Genomic DNA, 20,996 nt, shown 5'->3' on the forward strand with positions numbered 1-20,996 from the left:
TCCAGCCCCATCGGGCTAACAGACGTCTTCGTTCAGATGACTTGAACTTGGTTACTTTTCCCAGGATTAAGAAAGCCAGAAGTGGGGGCCGGCTATTCTCATATAATGCGGCCAGGCTATGGAACTCCCTTCCACTCCATCTTCGAAAGGAACCTAATCATTTGGCCGTCTGCAAATTGTTAAAGACTTGGCTATTCCCTTAGCCTGGTTGGTTTCCTTACTATCTGCTGCTACCAGCGCTGGGATGCCTTCTGTTAGCCATGCGCTCTACAAATGCATCTTTCATTCCACTATGAACCCCACAATTTATATCAAAAATTAAATACACAATTGCCATGTTTTAATTTTATTTAATTAATTAGCATTAATTAACAAAACATATTAATTAATTATAAATAAATTACTTCCCCCTCCTATAAACCCCACCATCCACTCCTAAAAAAATGACACAATGAACATAACTAATTACAAATAAATTAATTAATAATAATTAACAATAATTTAATAAATATTTAATAATAAAATAACTCCCACAATTAACAATATAAAATATAAATTGAATAAATAAAAAATTATTCATACATTTATTATCATTAAATTACTTCCCACCTTATTCCCCTATAAACCCACAACCCGCTCCTAAATAAATGACACAATTACCATAATTGCCAATGAATTAAATAATAATAATTAACAGCCAATTAATTAATAATTAAAAATAAATTAATTCCCACAGTTACCACTATAAAATCCTAATAAATAATACTAATGCATAAAAAATTAGAATTAATTTATTATAATTAAATTACTTCCCACCCTATCCCCTATAAACCCAGAACCCGCTCCTAACAAAATGACACAATATCGTGATATATCTGTATCACGATATATAAAACTCGATATTTATGTTTGTCGACATTTTAAACTCGGTATTCTGTCTGTACACCCTCTGCATCATGATTTAGTTACATTATCTTACATAGTTCACAGGTTTATAGAGAAGGATGTTATGCACCACTGTGACATCAGGGTTGTAGGTACCACCTTATTTACCTCCATCTCCTTTGCATTTAAAATTGTATGTTAATCCTTTGCATGAATGGCTACTAACTCGATCCATAGATTTAGATTGCCATGCATATGCCGATGATAACCAAATATTTTTCTGCATTTGAGTGCCCTTACAGTAGATAAAACGGCACACAATGGTGAATACATGGCCACAAACAAAGGATCTAAACCAACTGTCGAGACCTCAAAGGCTTAAAAATTGAATTTACGGTGTGAGGACAGGCCCAGATTAAGCGAGAAGGCGTACTTCGGGGGGCAGGCACGCAGTGTTGATCTGTCACAACGCTCCGCTCCCCTTCAGGTAATGTTATATAAATATCATACACACAAATCACCTATACAAAAAACTAAATACAGTGAGTCAGTAAGAGAAATTCCTGAAAATAGAAAATCAGAAAAAACTCACCAAAAGTAACCAAGATTATTATGCCAGCTAACTCTGAAGAGGACGTCAGCTGTCTGTGACTTATGATGTGTTTGTAGGAGTACAGATTGCGTTTCTGCAAAAAACACTGTCCATATCAATATACACTGTCATAAAGCTACCAGAGCTTGAAGAGCTCTACTGGTACCCTTTCCATCACTACCCAGGAAGCTACTCTCCGGGGACCACGATGTGGTGTAGCGCCCGTGCCAAATAACAAATACAAATTTATAAGGCACTAAAGCTGTGCGTCAACGTAATTCAACGTTTATTTTTCACAATAATTTCCAGAAGTATGTCTTGCTTGGAATCTAGGGTTTCGCGCTAAAAGAAATTAAAATAAAGTTGAGACACGATATTGGATAAGCAAGGTGTTCAACAATTATATGATATTTTAAATATATAAAAAAGGAGTTCTTCCTAGAAATTAACTAAAATACGAGAGCAATCATTCCTATTGCCCAAAAAGGAAAATCATTTTGGTACAGTAAAATTAAAGGATTGATTGATTCATTGATTGATTGGCTAAAATGTACGTAAATTATACAAGCAATTTTCAAAATGGTAAACAACGAGAAAAGTATCTGTATAAATAGGATGCACAATAAAAAACAGATTGCAGCTTTCTTTCAAATGGGGAGGAAGGAAGAGAGTCAGGAGGAGAGAGGGCGGTATTCGAGAGGTGCAGAGTATCACAGTAGCCTGGCATGAGTAGTCCGAGAGGCATGTAGTAGTGGATGGCAGTCAGTCAGTCTGAGATTTGGGCCAAAGGGGGTGTAGCACAGACCACAACCAGCTTGTTAAGTGTGAAAAAGGCCGCTTTATTGAAGACAGGTGCACCTTACAACAAATATCCTTGGCCTGTGCCGTACAAAACTAAACCTCACTAAATATTTTCTTCCTGCCTTACCCCCCACCCCCACCCCTAAAGTTTCCCCATTTGCAACCATTTATAAACCCCCAACTCTGTCTTCCCTGCTGACTCATTAAACGTGTAACGTCTTATCATTTCCTAAAATAACTATCTATGTAACCTTCCTGTGTTACTTCCCCTTCCTGCGTGTACCCGGAGTGACATTTTCCAACCAATCAACTTAAACTGTGAACAGATCTACCAACTATTACTAAGGCGAACGCCACTCAGAAAATTCTGGCCCCCAGACTTTTCTGATCTCCCAACTAGGGACCCTTTTTTTTAAATTCTATTTTATTTTATATGCCCCATCCAACCTCCTGGATTTGTTTGCAGTCTAACTCCAGTTCAGAAGCGTGACCAGTGTGCCCCCATCTTTCCAATGAAATGAACCGCAGCATACTTAAGCACCGGAAATTCTACTCTCCCTGTGCCCCCTCGTCACCAAGGCCCGTTGAACCACCTCCTGGCCTTATCTAGTGCTGCATGCTGCTCTACCCCCCTCTGGTGCCTTTGTGAAGTGAATTCTGTCCATATTCTGCACAATCTGACCCCTGCTGCCTGACCCCCAGAAGGTCCGTCTGCCTTCCGTGCACAGTGCTAAGCCTTACACTGACCCAGGTCATGTCCCCCCAGCTGAATAAGCAAACGAATATAACCCTGAATCATTCTGTGTACGTATGAAACAATTCGTGCCACTTCCATACACCCGTACCGTGCCAGGAACAATGAAAACCACCATGAGACTAAACCCAAATCCAAACCTTTCCCTTCGAAATTCATAACGCTCTGCCCATATGACAAAGGAATGTCCCACGATCCATATGGAGGAGGCCACCCCGGCAGGCCCTGCTACCGCACCTGAAAAGACACATATATGAGACCCAGAAATGAGCACTATGTCACCCCTTCCCCGGAGCCCCGCAGCTGAATGTATGTTATAACGCAGCCCGACTTCCCACGTCCTGCACGCATAAAGTCAACCCACCAAACACATTTCTTTTTTTTTTTTATAAAGGCTTGCATCGCCCTGTTACTGCCCATACCATACGTTTTGCCCCAATTTGCGGCGTCTATATTCACCCCAACACGAAAAGGAATGAGGCCCAACATGGCGAAGAGCCTGTTTTTGCTTGTGTGAGCCGCGCACCCACCCCCGTCCCTCAGGGCAACCTCCCCCCCCTGTCCACCCAGCCATTCTGAAACCTGAAATGCCCACAAGTGCATCCCAGACCGCAATATGACCGGCGACACCCCTTCCTCTGCAACCCGGCATAATCTGCCGCAGGACCCACTACAGCCGGCCAGCAGCCCCACAGACAAATGCCTGGGGCCCGCCTCCCCTTTCACGCGCCCAACCGTCGTTACGCAACTGCCCCATTTTCCCGTCGAAGGCACCCAACTCCCACATAATTTGCCCATGAAGGTTATGCCCGACTGCATACCTGCCATAGATACCGTAGACCAACCCTTGCCACTCATGGACAACATAAACTGCCTCACCTGCTCCTCCCTTTCCCTTGCCCTGCTCATCGCCTTGGGCCCCCCTCATGAAGTCCCTGCCAACCTGCTCTGATGGCCTCTGTGTGGCCGCGGCCAGGGACCCCAACACTAACCGTATTACCCTTTGTCTCTGACGTACCACATCCCCGCAGGGACTGGCGTCCTGCCCTTGTCCACTTCCGTGACTAGCATATGCAACCTCCACCACATAGAGAGAGACCAAGCATCCGCTGTGTACGAGCCCACTCCCGGCCCATGCCTGGCCCAAAACCGGATACCATGGTCCAAACCTCGCCGCACAAACCCCCACAACCTCTGCACCCGGGGCTCCCAAGTTAATGGTCTGTTTACCCCTGTATTACTGACATGGTGTCCACTACTAGAGATCGCTTTCCCGAGCACCAATATCCTGGCCCATAATGCCACGGCCATCACCAGTGTAACGAGTTCCATAAAGGCAAAAAAACCCTCTTCCCGTTCTTCCAGGGTTGCGGGCGCCAGTAAAACCCAAAGCCTCTCTCCCCAGCCGCGGCTGCAGAGATCATGATCTTCTCCATCCTCCGGCGTCGCCATGGAAATGCCGTTGACAAGCCCAAGAAATCTGCGCCACCTGCGCAAATCCCCTCTTAGTAAGGATGGAGCATTGACACACCTGCCCTCGTCTCCCCCTACTGAAAATCTGCCACCACCCTACAGCTAAAATGGTGGCGTCCCAACAGAAACCATACTACCATACACCACCCCAACTGTCACCTCCATTGTGGCCAGCGACCCATCGATTCACATCAGCATGTGCAGTTGCTTGTGTATCCGCAAGCGGGCTTGTATTGCCCCACCACCAAATCCATACCAATAAAGTGACAAAACTGCACTAGGACCTTGTGTCAACTCTGCTGCCAAGTGCACCCCAGGTGACCCGTGGGCTCTAAAAACTTGTCAGTTGCTACTGATAGTCCGCAGAACCGGCCGGCCCCCCAGGAAAAGTCATCCAAGCTATGTGTGACCATCTGTGTACAGTGCACCATGATAAACCCACCGGAAGCTAGCGAGAACGCTCAAGTAGTGCACAGGATAAAGCACCTCCGGCTGCAGTTTTGTCTATAAAGACGGAACCACCCACCGAATGCCCTCCTTGCCAGGGGAGGAGTGGGCCCAACCTGTAATGCCTGCGTCGGCCTGTGGCGCCCCCCCAAGTGTATAAATGAGCAGTTAGCCAAGGGGCACCCGCAAAACGGGTCCACCATGCGCCCTTCCTGGGGTTCCTGGTTCCCAGCTGCTCGCACCACGTCGTAGCCATTTCCAGTTGCAAGTCATCAGCCCCCCCCCAGTGGCCCGGGACTGTCATAATCGAGCCGGAACCTTCCTCAGGCCCCCGCAAGAGCCCTGCGTCCACGGTCCGTGGAGAAGACGCCCGCAAATGTTCCCCAAGGCCCCGATTCGTGTGCGGACTAGCCTTTCCCAGATACCCCAGAGCCCTGCTGCCACCCCCGCCCCCGGCGGTATGCTGTGGGCCCTGTTTGGACCGCTGCCCCCGATAAAGCCTGTCCCATCGCGGTGCACCAAGGGTGACAGCCAGAGCACTATGATCCACCATGCATAAACTAGCCGTACTGTCTGGCCCACGTGCCTTCAGTGGAGTCCCACCATGCTCCCAGTGCCATCCGCCATGTACCCCTACCCCCGCATGTGGGGCGGTTCCGAAAGGAGGCGCCATACCAGCGGCATCCGAGTGCCTTGTGAACTGCCACTGTACCCTCCCCATGGTCACTGGTATAGGTCGCCCAGCACAGTGGTGTTGGACAAAGGCTCCTATGAGGCGCCTAAAAGTATGCATACATATGTTACAAATTTATAACCGTGTAGGTGGTTCCTTCAAAGACATCCTCACTTCCCCGGCCTTTACTGGTTGCAGAAGTAGGAAGCGTCCCCCTGTGCTCCCTGGGAGCTTGCCAGCTTGGTCTCAGAGGTAAAGATTGGGGTGCCTATCCCCCCCACTCAGCTACCGGGTCCCAAGCCACCCGCGCCTAGCAACTCCACCATCATAGCGTGACCACTTGCCGAGGCTCTTCGGACAACGTCCATGAATTTCAACACGGGGCGGGCCCGTCTGGATATTGCACAGCATACCCCTCCGTATATCAATGAAGGCAGCCCACCAATCCGCAATGCCATGGCCACCCCGGCTGCTTGGCCAGCTCCCACTCCTCTTCGGCGGACCCCCCCATAAGCACCTCGCCGAAGCGCACCTTACCAAAGCCCACAGAGCCCCTCCCCTTCGTGTGGCGTGCCACCGCCGCCCACGTGTACACCGGTGCCTTACCTGGCGCCAAGGTCGGTGTCCTGCTGAAGCGCGCCGCCTAACCAGTGGTGAAGGTGGGGGAGGCCGGCACTCCATCCGCCACTGCACGCCATCTGTGAGAAGTTGGCCTGATGTATGATGTCACTAGTTATAGTGTACACCTTATATCAGTCCAAATACCCTTATGGTGATTGGTTGTAAAGTCAACCTTATAGACCAGCTATCCTAGTGGTAGCATGGACAAGAGCAGTCTTAGGCTAAACTCTGAATGGCATGTGAAGCCAGCTGTGATACCATATATAATCCCTTGAATACCAAATGAAAGGACACCACAACAGATATATATATAAAATAAAGTGTATTTATTCTAAGCAAACCCTCAGCACTCTTTATGAGTTTAGAGGTAAGTACAACACAGTCTTATTAATGCATACAGTAAGTCACACAGGTAAGTAATACAGTTAGGCCCTAGGGGCCACGCAAACCATATACTAAGTAAGTGGTATAAGAACCACTGTCACGGAAATAGAATAGGCCTAGGCCTAGGGAATCGCTGGGGCTACACTACACTAGCGTTAGTTAGGAAGTGGGAGGCCCACGGGATTCGTGTGCAGAGTGGAAACACTCACGCGTAATGCGTAAAAGTCAATAGCAATGTTACAGTTTAGAAATAGATAGATTTAGGACACTTCCGGAGTAGCTAGGAAGTTGAGGCTTGAAAACTAGACACTAGGATAGTCACTATCCTGATGAGCACCGGAGTACCCAAGTTACCTAGCCCACAGGCTGCGGGTGCATAGGGGTGAAGATGCGTCGTTTTCGTCGTCGACTCCTATGGATGCCTGAAGAAAGATGCTGACAGGCAGTCAGGGGAGAGTGTCCGGTGGATCCCAAGGCTGGGATCAAGAAGAGAAGAAACCTGCAAGCAGAAGGGACAGAGTCAAGGTCACTAGCCAGTGACCACGTGGAACCAGGAAGGAACCAGGCGATGTCGTGAAGAGTTGCAGGTGAGGGTGAAGCTTGTCGCTGCAGCCAGGAGGACCAGGAAGCGTCGAGGACGACCAGGACCAGGAGGCGAGCTGTCCCACGAAGGCTCTTGCTGTCGGCGGCGTCGAAGTTGGACTAGGACTCACCAAGCCTTGGCAAGCGGAACCCACGAAGAACAAAGGACTTGCTTCTGGTGCAGACCAGGAAGGTCTGGGGTGCTTCTTCTTTGCAGAGAAGCGGGAGCCAGTCTGGAGGAGCCAAACCAGCGCAGAAGATTTCAGGGAGCGTCGTCACAAAGGCCACTAGCCAGCGGGCAAGCAACCGGACAGACGCGGCAAGCAGGAAAATGCTGAAGGGCCCCACGCAGGACTCGTGGAGTGTGGGGGGCTGGTCTTCGGTGCAGATGGTGCTTGGGGTTGGGGCTTCTCAATCCCCGGTGCACAACTTCGAGGGTACCTCAGAAGCTGCGCTGTAAGCTACTAGCCACTTTTCCCAGGTAGCCGGTCCCACGTCGCTCGTCGCCTCCACGGATCTCAGCTCTGCTGCAGATGTGGATGAGGGTCGGAGAAGTCTGGAAATCAAGGCTCTGGTCGGGCTCTGCAGTCGGTTCCTCGTCGAACGTTTCACAAAGCAAAGGGTAGTCACTTGATGGTGCCTGTTTGCACAGGGTAGCCACTCCTTGGCTACAAGGGAGATTCTTCAGTCTTCTTCTTTCGTCGAATGTCGAAGGTCCAGAGTTTCTGTTCAGTTTTGCAGGTTCAGGATAATCTAAAGTCTTGAGGCCCAACTCCCACTCTTATACTAATCTGGGGGGCTGGGATACCTGCTAGGTCACGCCTTATGGGTGGGACCTGGGAGGGGGTGGTTACACCCACTTCCCTTTGTCCAGTTTCGCGCCAGAGCTGGGGCTGGAGTGCCCCAGCGCCGGTTTGAACTGGACTATGCAAGGAACACCTTGTGTGCCCCAGGCATGTCTCATTCCTTTCAGCCCACCCTGCCCCAATACACTAAAGGCTGTCTGGGGAGGTGCTAGCACCTCCCCAAGCAGGAAACCTATTGTCCAGGCCTCCCTGGCTGGGATCACTCCCAGCTGCAGGAGGTCAGACTTGTGTCGTGGCAGCAGCATCCATTTTGTGATGCTGAGGCTTTGGTCAGAGGCTAACAGTTGAAGTATGATTTTAACATGTCTTTCCCTCTAGAAGGGGGGAATAATATTCTCATGTCCAGAAATGGCATGGGGGTATTATTCCCGAGTGTTAGACACCTTACACGACATGTTTTGATAAAGCCAAACCATAGTTACCATAACCGTCTAAGATTATAAGGTACTTTAAGAGTATATGGTAGGCTATATCATAGAACAGCTATAAGGACATGGTTCCGAAAGCTGCAGACAGGCTCAGCTCATGCTAGAGCACCATCTCACATGTTACCAAGCACTCTGCCTCCAGGATTGTCAAGGCCTGCCATAGGAGTGACTGATAGGTACCCATGTGTCTATATGTAAGTTAGGTATAGGAATACTACACCTAAGCAAGGGGTGATTACACGACCTTGCCCCAGCTGAGTGATCAGCCAGTTGTGTCAAAATGGAAGGCCAGGCCAGGGGTGGCACAATACATGCTGCAGCCCCTGGTAGGCCTAGGGTACACCTATGCCCTGGGTACCTAGGGTACACTGTACAGGGGCCAATAAGGTGATCCTATCCAAATGGGTTATGCACCTAAAGTACATAGTATTAATTTAGAGAGAGAACAGCAGGGCTGTGGGTCTGATTAGCAGGCCCACAGCCACATCTAAGTCGTAAACCAGTAAAGCAAAAGCAAAAAGTGGGGGTGAACATAGAAAGCAGACCCTACTCTCCTACACAACCCCCCCCCCCCAAACTTAGGGACATTAAACTAACCTTGACCAGTTGAGTCTTCATGTTCTAAGTGGAAATATCTGGAGAGTCCATCTGCATTGGCATGATCAGTCCCAGGTCTATGTTCCACTGTGAAGTCCATCCCCTGTAGGGAAATGGACCACCTAAGAAGTTTGGGATTTTCACCCTTCATCTGATTTAGCCACAAGAGGGGCTTATGGTCTGTCTGAATCTTGAAGTGAGTGCCAAACAAGTATGGCCTCAGCTTCTTCAGGGCCCAAACCACAGCAAAGGCCTCCCTCTCAATAGCTGACCAACGTTTCTCTCTAGGGGTCAGCCTTCTACTTATAAAAGCAATGGACTGGTCTTGACCATCTACATTCAGTTGTGAAAGAACAGCTCCCACACCTAACTCAGAAGCATCTGTCTGGACAATGAACTCTTTGGAGTAGTCTGGACTTTTCAGAATAGGTGCACTGCACATGGCCTGCTTCAGGTCATCAAATGCTTTTTGACAGCTTGCTGTCCACTGAACTTTCTTTGGCATCTTCTTGGAGGTCAAGTCATTAAGTGGTGTCACTATGGACCCATAGTTCTTAACAAACTTTCTGTAGTACCCAGACAGGCCCAAGAAAGCTCTGACCTGAGTCTGGGTAGTTGGAGGAGCCCAGTCCTTTATGGTCTGGATCTTGCTCTCCAGTGGTTGAACCTGACCCCCACCAACTAGGTGGCCCAGGTATACAACCTTGCTCTGCCCTATCTGGCACTTAGTGGCCTTGATAGTGAGGCCTGCCTTTTGCAGGGCCTCTAAAACATTCCTCAGGTGGACCAGGTGATCCTCCCAGGTGGAGCTAAAGACAGCAATATCATCAAGATAAGCTGCACAATAATCATCCAACCCAGTAAGGACTTGATTCACCAGCCTTTGGAAAGTGGCAGGTGCATTCTTCAAACCAAAGGGCATTACCACAAATTGATAATGTCCTCCTGGGGTCGAGAAAGCAGTTTTGGCCTTTGCACTCTCAGCTAGTCTGATTTGCCAGTAGCCTGCTGTTAGGTCAAATGTGCTCAAAAACTTAGCAGCTGCCAGTCTGTCAATGAGCTCATCTGCCCTAGGTATTGGGTGGGCATCTGTCCTAGTGACAGCATTGAGACCTCTGTAATCCACGCAAAACCTCATCTCTCTCTTACCATCTTGGGTGTGAGGTTTTGGCACAAGGACTACAGGACTAGCCCAAGGGCTCTCTGAAGGTTCAATGACTCCCAGCTCCAACATCTTTTGTACCTCAACTTTTATGCAGTCCCTGACATGGTCAGGTTGCCTGTAGATTTTACTCTTCACAGGCAGACTGTCACCAGTGTCCACCTCATGGGTGCACCAGTTTGTCTGACTTGGGGTCAGAGAGAACATATGTCTGTAGGCCTGCAGAACTTGTCTGCAGTCCTGTTGCTGATGGACAGTGAGGCTGTCAGAAAAGACCACACCATCAACTGAGCCATCATCAGGGTTCTGAGTCAACAGGTCTGGGAGAGGGTCACTCTCTTCCTCCTGCCCCTCATCTGTAGCCATGAGTAGCCCCATGTCTGCCCTGTCAACATATGCCTTCAATCTGTTGACATGAAGCACCCTGTGGGGGCTTCTGGGAGTCCCAAGGTCCACCAAGTAGGTGACTTCTCCCTTTTTCTCAACAATAGTGTGGGGTCCAGACCATTTGTCTTGGAGTGCTGCTGGGGCCACTGGCTCCAACACCCACACGTTCTGCCCTGGCTGGTAAACAGTCAGTACAGCCTTTTGGTCATGCCAAGCTTTTTGGAGTTCTTGGCTTGCCTCAAGGTTTTTAGAAGCCTTCTTCATATACTCTGCCATCCTGGAGCGGAGACCAAGTACATAATCCACTATGTCTAGTTTGGGTTGTCTGAGAGGTCTCTCCCATCCTTCCTTCACCAAACACAGGGGTCCTCTTACAGGATGCCCAAACAAAAGCTCAAAAGGGCTGTAGCCAACCCCCTTTTGTGGGACCTCTCTGTAAGCAAACAGAAGGCAGGGTAAAAGGATGTCCCATCTTCGCCTAAGCTTGTCTGGTAATCCTTTTATCATTCCCTTTAGGGTCTTGTTGAATCTCTCAACAAGCCCATTGCACTGTGGGTGATAGGGTGTGGTGAACTTATAGTTAACACCACACTCCTTCCACATTGCAGTCAAGTATCCTGACATAAAGTTGGCACCTCTGTCAGAAATGACCTCCTTTGGAAAGCCCACTCTGGAGAATACTCCAAGCAGGGCCCTTGCCACAACAGGAGCTGTTGTGGTCCTCAGGGGAATTGCTTCTGGGTACCTGGTGGCATGGTCCACTATCACCAGTATGAATCTGTGCCCAGATGCTGTTTGTGGGTCCATTGGTCCTACAATATCTATGCCCACTCTTTCAAAGGGGACCCCCACCACAGGTAGTGGTATGAGGGGGGCCTTTGTGGTGCCACCTGATTTGCCACTGGCTTGGCAGGTGACACAGGAGCGACAAAACTCCTTAGTATCTTCTGACATATGGGGCCAGTGAAAGTGAGGGACAAGCCTGTCCCAAGTCTTGTTCTGGCCTAAATGTCCTGCAAGGGGAATATCATGGGCCAAGGTTAGAAGGAAGCCTCTGAACTTCAGTGGTATGACCAACCTCCTGGATGCACCAGGCTTGGGGTCTCTAGCCTCTGAGTACAGTAGCCCTTCATCCCAATACACTCTATGGGTACCTTGAGCATTCCCTGCAGCCTCAGCAGCAGCCAGCTGTCTGAGGGGTTCAAGAGAGGGGCAGTCTAATTGAGCCTGCCTCAGATCTGCCCTTGAAGGTCCCCCTGTCCCAAGAAACTCAACCTGATCAGGTTCAAGTTCTTCTAGGACAGTTCCTTCAGGGCTCTCAGAATCATCCTCCTGGGAGGGCTGATCCACCACCTGAGGCAGGGGGGAAGGCACAGCCTTAACCCTACTGCTCTTTCTCTTGGATTGTGACTGGTCCATAGTTTCAGGATCCAGCACTTGTTCAGTGTTGCACTTTTTGGCCTGTGACCTGGTCACAGCAAGGACATGTGCATCTATCCCCAGCATTTCTGCATGGGTCCTATACTCCACTTCAGACCAAACTGAAGTTTCAAGATCATTGCCCAGTAAACACTCTACAGGGAGGTCTGAACTAACAACAACTTTCTTGAGGCCAGTTACCCCTCCCCAGGAGAAGTTAACAATAGCCACACTATGGGAGGTAGTGGCATTGCTAGCGTTGGTCACTAGGTAATTCTCACCTAGTATGATCTGTCCAGGGTCCACAAAAGCAGGTGTCACCATTGTGACACTAGCCCCAGTGTCCCTGTAGGCCTGAGCCATTCTTTGGTTGATAAAAGGTGTCTGTCTGTACTTGCCCAGGTTACTGGGGCCTACAGTAGAGGACAAAGCTAAGTCCCCATCACAGATCAGGACAGCCTGAGTAGGTACTCTGACTAGGCCAGAATCCTCCTCAGTTCCCAGGGTTAACCCTACTACACCCTTTTGCTGGGAACCACCACTTACAGCTGAACTAGGGGGTACAGTTGCCTTAGGGGCAATGGTGGCTGGGGGCTTATCCTTTTTGGTGCACTCACTAAACCAATGTGAGGTAGACTTACAATAGTTGCACCATGGTTTCTTTTGGCCTTCCTTCTTCTTATCCTTTTTGGAACCACCCTCCCCCTGAGCCTTTTGGGGGCCTGGTGAAGACTTCTGGTCTTTTTGTTTCTGCTCATTACCCTTCTGGTCTGCCTTTTTCTGATCACCGCCCTGGTTCTGGTTTTTCTGCTTAACTCTAGTCCTGACCCATCTATCTGCCTTCTTTCCCAATTCTTGGGGAGAAGTCAGATCAGAATCAATCAGGTGTTGATGCAATAGCTGGTTTTGACAGTTGTTAAGTATTTGTTCTCTCATGATCAAATTATACAATCCTGTATAGTCCTTAACCTTACATCCCAATAGCCAGCCTTCCAGAGCCTTAGTGGCACAATCTACAAAGTCAGTCCAGTCCTGAGTCTGTGTCTTCTGGGTATCCCTGAACAACAACCTGTATTGTTCAGTGGTTAGGCCAAACCCATCAATCAGAGCACTCTTCAGGACAGTGTAATTATCTGCATCCTCATCACTAACTGTGAGGAGCTTGTCTCTTCCTTTCTCAGAGAAGGAGAGCCACAAGATAGCTGCCCACTGACTTTGGGGTACCTGCTGTACTTTGCAAGCTCTCTCCAAAGCAGTTATCCATTTGTGGATGTCATCCCCACACTTGTAGGGAGGGACAATCTTGCTCAGGTTTCTATTATCATAGTGCCTGTCTCTATCTCTAGGAATGTTGCTGCCACCAGTGGGTTCTAACCCACTTAACTTTTGTTCTCTAGCCAGAGCAAGCTTTTCTTTGGCAAGGGCAAGTTCTTCCCTCTGAATCCTCAGATTAGCCTCCCTCATTCTGGCTGCATGCTCCTTTCTCTCAGGTGAAGTCATTCCCCTGCGAGAGGAAGCATTAGAGATGTTAGAGACATGGGAGTGGATGGATTCCCTTGAAGGGGATCTGTCCCTCCTGTTTCTCTGTGAATGTCTACTTGTGGGTCTGTATGGGGGGACCCCATGCAAACTCCCATGTAAACTTAAGTTAGCCTGGCTAAGTCTCCTTACTTGGCTCTGGCTGTCTACCTCCCCATCTGAAGCCCCATCTGACTCCTCTGTGGTGGGTAGACCCTCCTCTGTGCCTAGGGCACCTTCCTGTGATGGCCTCTGAGCATCATACTCCTCTAGGAGTTGTCTTAACTGAAGGAGGGTAGGGTTTGCACCCTGTTTTATTCCTCTGGAGGTACACAATTGTCTCATCTCCTGGAATGTTAAGGTATCATACCTAGAGGGGGTCTTCTGCAGACCTGCCCCTCCTGAGAGAGCATCTACTTGATCTCCTCCCAGAGGCATGATCTAGTGAGGGTGTGGTGTGTGCACCTACCTACACTAGTTGTATCTACTAAACCTTTCTAGTAGTTGTAGTCAGGGTGTGTTATTCCCTTCAACCTACAACTACAAAGTCCAGTAGGACTTAAGTATAATAATCTATGTTATATGTACCTAGACAATATCTGTGTGATCTTTCAATTTAGTATCTCAAGATTACAATGGTATTACAACAGCAAGCTCAGATCCCAACCGCTGCTCACCAATGTGAGAAGTTGGCCTGATGTATGATGTCACTAGTTATAGTGTACACCTTATATCAGTCCAAATACCCTTATGGTGATTGGTTGTAAAGTCAACCTTATAGACCAGCTATCCTAGTGGTAGCATGGACAAGAGCAGTCTTAGGCTAAACTCTGAATGGCATGTGAAGCCAGCTGTGATACCATATATAATCCCTTGAATACCAAATGAAAGGACACCACAACAGATATATATATAAAATAAAGTGTATTTATTCTAAGCAAACCCTCAGCACTCTTTATGAGTTTAGAGGTAAGTACAACACAGTCTTATTAATGCATACAGTAAGTCACACAGGTAAGTAATACAGTTAGGCCCTAGGGGCCACGCAAACCATATACTAAGTAAGTGGTATAAGAACCACTGTCACGGAAATAGAATAGGCCTAGGCCTAGGGAATCGCTGGGGCTACACTACACTAGCGTTAGTTAGGAAGTGGGAGGCCCACGGGATTCGTGTGCAGAGTGGAAACACTCACGCGTAATGCGTAAAAGTCAATAGCAATGTTACAGTTTAGAAATAGATAGATTTAGGACACTTCCGGAGTAGCTAGGAAGTTGAGGCTTGAAAACTAGACACTAGGATAGTCAATATCCTGATGAGCACCGGAGTACCCAAGTTACCTAGCCCACAGGCTGCGGGTGCATAGGGGTGAAGATGCGTCGTTTTCGTCGTCGACTCCTATGGATGCCTGAAGAAAGATGCTGACAGGCAGTCAGGGGAGAGTGTCCGGTGGATCCCAAGGCTGGGATCAAGAAGAGAAGAAACCTGCAAGCAGAAGGGACAGAGTCAAGGTCACTAGCCAGTGACCACGTGGAACCAGGAAGGAACCAGGCGATGTCGTGAAGAGTTGCAGGTGAGGGTGAAGCTTGTCGCTGCAGCCAGGAGGACCAGGAAGCGTCGAGGACGACCAGGACCAGGAGGCGAGCTGTCCCACGAAGGCTCTTGCTGTCGGCGGCGTCGAAGTTGGACTAGGACTCACCAAGCCTTGGCAAGCGGAACCCACGAAGAACAAAGGACTTGCTTCTGGTGCAGACCAGGAAGGTCTGGGGTGCTTCTTCTTTGCAGAGAAGCGGGAGCCAGTCTGGAGGAGCCAAACCAGCGCAGAAGATTTCAGGGAGCGTCGTCACAAAGGCCACTAGCCAGCGGGCAAGCAACCGGACAGACGCGGCAAGCAGGAAAATGCTGAAGGGCCCCACGCAGGACTCGTGGAGTGTGGGGGGCTGGTCTTCGGTGCAGATGGTGCTTGGGGTTGGGGCTTCTCAATCCCCGGTGCACAACTTCGAGGGTACCTCAGAAGCTGCGCTGTAAGCTACTAGCCACTTTTCCCAGGTAGCCGGTCCCACGTCGCTCGTCGCCTCCACGGATCTCAGCTCTGCTGCAGATGTGGATGAGGGTCGGAGAAGTCTGGAAATCAAGGCTCTGGTCGGGCTCTGCAGTCGGTTCCTCGTCGAACGTTTCACAAAGCAAAGGGTAGTCACTTGATGGTGCCTGTTTGCACAGGGTAGCCACTCCTTGGCTACAAGGGAGATTCTTCAGTCTTCTTCTTTCGTCGAATGTCGAAGGTCCAGAGTTTCTGTTCAGTTTTGCAGGTTCAGGATAATCTAAAGTCTTGAGGCCCAACTCCCACTCTTATACTAATCTGGGGGGCTGGGATACCTGCTAGGTCACGCCTTATGGGTGGGACCTGGGAGGGGGTGGTTACACCCACTTCCCTTTGTCCAGTTTCGCGCCAGAGCTGGGGCTGGAGTGCCCCAGCGCCGGTTTGAACTGGACTATGCAAGGAACACCTTGTGTGCCCCAGGCATGTCTCATTCCTTTCAGCCCACCCTGCCCCAATACACTAAAGGCTGTCTGGGGAGGTGCTAGCACCTCCCCAAGCAGGAAACCTATTGTCCAGGCCTCCCTGGCTGGGATCACTCCCAGCTGCAGGAGGTCAGACTTGTGTCGTGGCAGCAGCATCCATTTTGTGATGCTGAGGCTTTGGTCAGAGGCTAACAGTTGAAGTATGATTTTAACATGTCTTTCCATCTAGAAGGGGGGAATAATATTCTCATGTCCAGAAATGGCATGGGGGTATTATTCCCGAGTGTTAGACACCTTACACGACATGTTTTGATAAAGCCAAACCATAGTTACCATAACCGTCTAAGATTATAAGGTACTTTAAGAGTATATGGTAGGCTATATCATAGAACAGCTATAAGGACATGGTTCCGAAAGCTGCAGACAGGCTCAGCTCATGCTAGAGCACCATCTCACATGTTACCAAGCACTCTGCCTCCAGGATTGTCAAGGCCTGCCATAGGAGTGACTGATAGGTACCCATGTGTCTATATGTAAGTTAGGTATAGGAATACTACACCTAAGCAAGGGGTGATTACACGACCTTGCCCCAGCTGAGTGATCAGCCAGTTGTGTCAAAATGGAAGGCCAGGCCAGGGGTGGCACAATACATGCTGCAGCCCCTGGTAGGCCTAGGGTACACCTATGCCCTGGGTACCTAGGGTACACTGTACAGGGGCCAATAAGGTGATCCTATCCAAATGGGTTATGCACCTAAAGTACATAGTATTAATTTAGAGAGAGAACAGCAGGGCTGTGGGTCTGATTAGCAGGCCCACAGCCACATCTAAGTCGTAAACCAGTAAAGCAAAAGCAAAAAGTGGGGGTGAACATAGAAAGCAGACCCTACTCTCCTACACCATCTGTCCTGACCTTCTGCAAAACTAGACACCACATTAGTGACCCCTCCCTTCCCTGCAACCCAATACCAATAGCCAGGGTCCGTCCCCTCTCCCCCCACATACTCCATCCAGTGATCCCACAGCAATGGGCCGTCCTCCGTGGACTCCAGCCCGTGATCCCAGCGCAATGGGCCGTCCACCGTGGACTTCAGCCCGTGATCCTACAGCAATGGGCCGCCCTCCATGGGCTCCAGCCCGTGATCCCCACAGCAATGGGCCGTCCTCCGCGGATTCCAGCCCGGGATCCCCAGTTCACAATAACACATTATGGCTCAGGGAAGGGCATTGCCATCAGTTATGGTAATATTTGCCTCCAGACAAAGCGGATCAATCCCCCTACTACTCCACACTTCCGCAGCGGTACCGCAAGCCCATCCGTTGTATCCTGCTGTTGTTCTGGACCCCCGTGCCCCCAGAGGCCGCAGCGACCCACTGGGCCGTATTCCGTCTAGTAGGTCCCACAATGGGGCACGCCGCCCGCACGAGGCAGAGCCTGCCCATCCGCTCGGTGGGTGGAGCCACATGTAACTCACCCGAGTGCCACGCCTGCTGCCCCTGCAAAGAAAACAAGGAGTCCGACATGCCGGGGTTATTCTGCCTGCCTGTCCCTGTCACCCTTGGGTACCCCCACCAGGGCCCCACCGCTCTCCGCCCCAAGTCCACGAAACGACTGATGACCGCCCACCCCCACCCCCCGAAGTCACCACGGCCCGCGTCCGGCACCCCGAAACCCAACCCCAACCCCCCACTCCCCAAACCCTCCTCCACCCCAGAGCCCCGGTCCGACACCTCCCCCTCCTCGCGCGCGCGCTCCTCCTCAGCCCGCCTCCAGGCACGGCATGAATACCCCCACTCCACCAGCCCCAGCCGGGCCCATCCTCCCACCAAGTGTAAGCAAGGATAACACAGTTACAGACCTGAATATGACAATGTGGACAGCTGGTCAAAGCTTCACGATGGCACCCGGACAGGATGGGATGTCCATGTAACATGGAAATCCCTGAAAATTACCTTTCCATGGCACCCGGACAGGATGGGATGCCCATGTTAACAGGCACATCCCTGAAAATTCTCTGTGTATGCCAAGCGCTGTCTAAATGCGGGGTAAAAGACAAGCGTACATGAGAAGGGCTGCTCGAGGGGCTGCTGCCTTTGGAATTAGCCCCCCCCCTCCCCATCCATACCGGTTGCTATAGAGGAGGTGTGGCTTACAGAGGAGGACTTAAGGCCCTACCTGAACAGAGGTGCACGGCACCTCGAAAGCGAGGGGGTCTCAGTGCTGGAGAGGGCAGCAAAAGGTGTCACGTTCTGCTTCCTGCAGTTTTTACCCTGCCCTGAAGAGGCTGTGCGCAAAATTTCCTCACCCGACTAAACCCCCAGGCCGGCTGCCGTGTCACCCCACTGAAATGGTGGCTGGTGACCTAAAATGGCCGCATACATATCCCCCCAGCTCAAATGTAGCCCAACAAGCCCAAATGTAGCCCAACAAGCCCAATTGGGCTCCGGGCTGCACCACCGGCCCAAAAATCCCCAGGGGAGGCAGGCCTCCCGTTGGTCGACTGCCTCCCCCAAAGCCCTATTGTAAAGGCAGGAAAGAGAAGATGGTGCGGTCGTAGCCATCCTGAAGTTGACGGGGAAAGCCCCGATAATAAGATGAAGTCACCAAGGGAGGTGGTGTAGAGATAGAAGTTGGGGGCACACTGTAGGGAGCCCCGGGGGCACCAACTGGCAAATGTTAGGATAGTGATTTGAGGGAGTAGTCAGTTAGGCAGGAGCATCAACAGTCAAGGGCAAGGCATGTGATGAAGAGCGAGGATAGGGCGGAGATCAATGTGGGGAGTTCCCCGGTATTGAAAGACACCAAGAGATTGAGCAGAATAAGAATGGAAGATAGGTAATCATGGTAATCAGAGAAGATGAAGATGTAGGCTAGTGTAGTCTTGGGGAGGGAGTGAACAGAAATGAAGTGAGTATTGTTGGAATCTGAGTGGTGTGATCTTCGAGGTGAAGTATGCACTAAAGAAATTTCCAGCAAGTGACCATACGATGTTTGTTTTTGTTGAGGGAAGAAGGCGACCAGTGACTGTGCCTCTTAGGACTTACCTGTGGCAGGACAGTGATTGGGGTTAGGTTCTAGGTGTAGGCAATGTTTGTAACATCTAGTGCTATGGATGCTGCCATAATAGAAGATATCAACATTTTGTGGACCTCCATAAGAAACTGATTTTAGGCGTTGACCTGTAGGTGGGGCCTAAAATGCCTTGCTTTCAACGTATTTCATTCACAATCAGTGCTCGGCTGATAAGAGCATGTTTTTGTGAAGTCTACCATGCTTACGGCCTCTTAGGAGGAGCATGTGTTTCCACTTGAGGTAGAACTACTTGAATTCTCCAATGTTTGAAGATGAAATAAATCTCAAGAAAATGGCCCTCTTGTAATAAGACCCTTGTGGATCCATTTCGGACACCTTTGCGAGGAGTCAGTAAACTCTGTCCTTTCTTTGTGAGAACTACCTGCTGCTCAGGGACTTATCAGAAAAAATCTCCCTCTTAAGGTTACTTAGGCCTGGCAAGATAACATACGTAGGCACATAGTTGTGACAGGAATGCTGCAGGGCAAGGTGATATCCTTGATTAGTGTGTTTGTGCCTCCACTTTGACATTGTCTTTTCTAGACTCTAGGGAAGTTACTCACACAATTATCCCTGGGACCATGGATTTTGGGGGAGATATGAATTGAGTAGTAGATTAGATTTGAGACCACTTGAGTACGGGGGCCTAAAGTTTCTGGCCAGGTTCCTGGGTGCTCGCAGGATCTTGGATGCCAAGAGGGCTCTTTACCCTTGTGAAAGGAATTTCACCTATTATTCTAAAGCGCATTCGACGTTCTCATGTCATGATTATTTTTTGGATGTATGACGTTACAACGCACACTTTTACAACGCATGCACTTACAACGCATTTTTTACAACGCATAATCCATTACAACGCATGACATTACAACGCAGGACACTACAACGCATTTTTAAAAAATACCTTTACAACGCATTTCCATTACAACGCATACTACCTTTACAACGCATACCATTACAACGCATAATATTAAATTGCATTTAAGGTAAGTAATAGATAGTATAGGGGTTAAAATTACTTTTCTAACTCCAGGGGGTGCAACAGTAGGGTAAGTGTTGGATAGTATAGGGGTAAAAATTACTATTCTAACTCCAGGGGGTGCAACAGTAGGGTAAGTGTTGGATAGTATAGGGGTAAAAATTACTATTCTAACTCCAGGGGGTGCAACAGTAGGGTAAGTGTTGGATAGTAAAGGGGTAAAAATTACTATTCTAACTCCAGGGGGTGCAACAGTAGGGTAAGTGTTGGATAGTATAGGGGTAAAAATTACTATTCTAACTCCAGGGGGTGCAACAGTAGAGTAAGTGTTGGATAGTATAGGGGTAAAAATTACTATTCTAACTCCAGGGGGTGCAACAGTAGGGTAAGTGTTGGATAGTATAGGGGTAACAATTACTATTCTAACTCCAGGGGGTGCAACAGTAGGGTAAGCGTTGGATAGTATAGGGGTTAAAATTACTATTCTAACTCCAGGGGGTGCAACAGTAGGGTAAGTGTTGGATAGTATAGGGGTAAAAATTACTATTCTAACTCCAGGGGGTGCAACAGTAGGGTAAGTGTTGGATAGTATAGGGGTAAAAATTACTATTCTAACTCCAGGGGGTGCAACAGTAGGGTAAGTGTTGGATAGTATAGGGGTAAAAATTACTATTCTAACTCCAGGGGGTGCAACAGTAGGGTAAGTGTTGGATAGTATAGGGGTAAAAATTACTATTCTAACTCCAGGGGGTGCAACAGTAGGGTAAGTGTTGGATAGTGTAGTGTAATATTATGCGTTGTAATGGTATGCGTTGTAATGGTAGTATGCGTTG

At 49.3% G+C, this 20,996-nt stretch overlaps 1 protein-coding gene across 3 annotated transcripts in view; it reads left to right on the forward strand.

Annotated features, from left to right (window-relative positions):
- CPO (carboxypeptidase O) overlaps positions 1-20,996 on the forward strand; it is a 523,455-nt gene that overhangs the window by 61,063 nt on the left and 441,396 nt on the right. The gene's annotated exons all lie outside the window — the stretch shown is intronic.

Source organism: Triturus cristatus, chromosome 3_2, assembly GCF_964204655.1.
Source record: "Triturus cristatus chromosome 3_2, aTriCri1.1, whole genome shotgun sequence".
Taxonomy (NCBI): domain Eukaryota; kingdom Metazoa; phylum Chordata; class Amphibia; order Caudata; family Salamandridae; genus Triturus; species Triturus cristatus.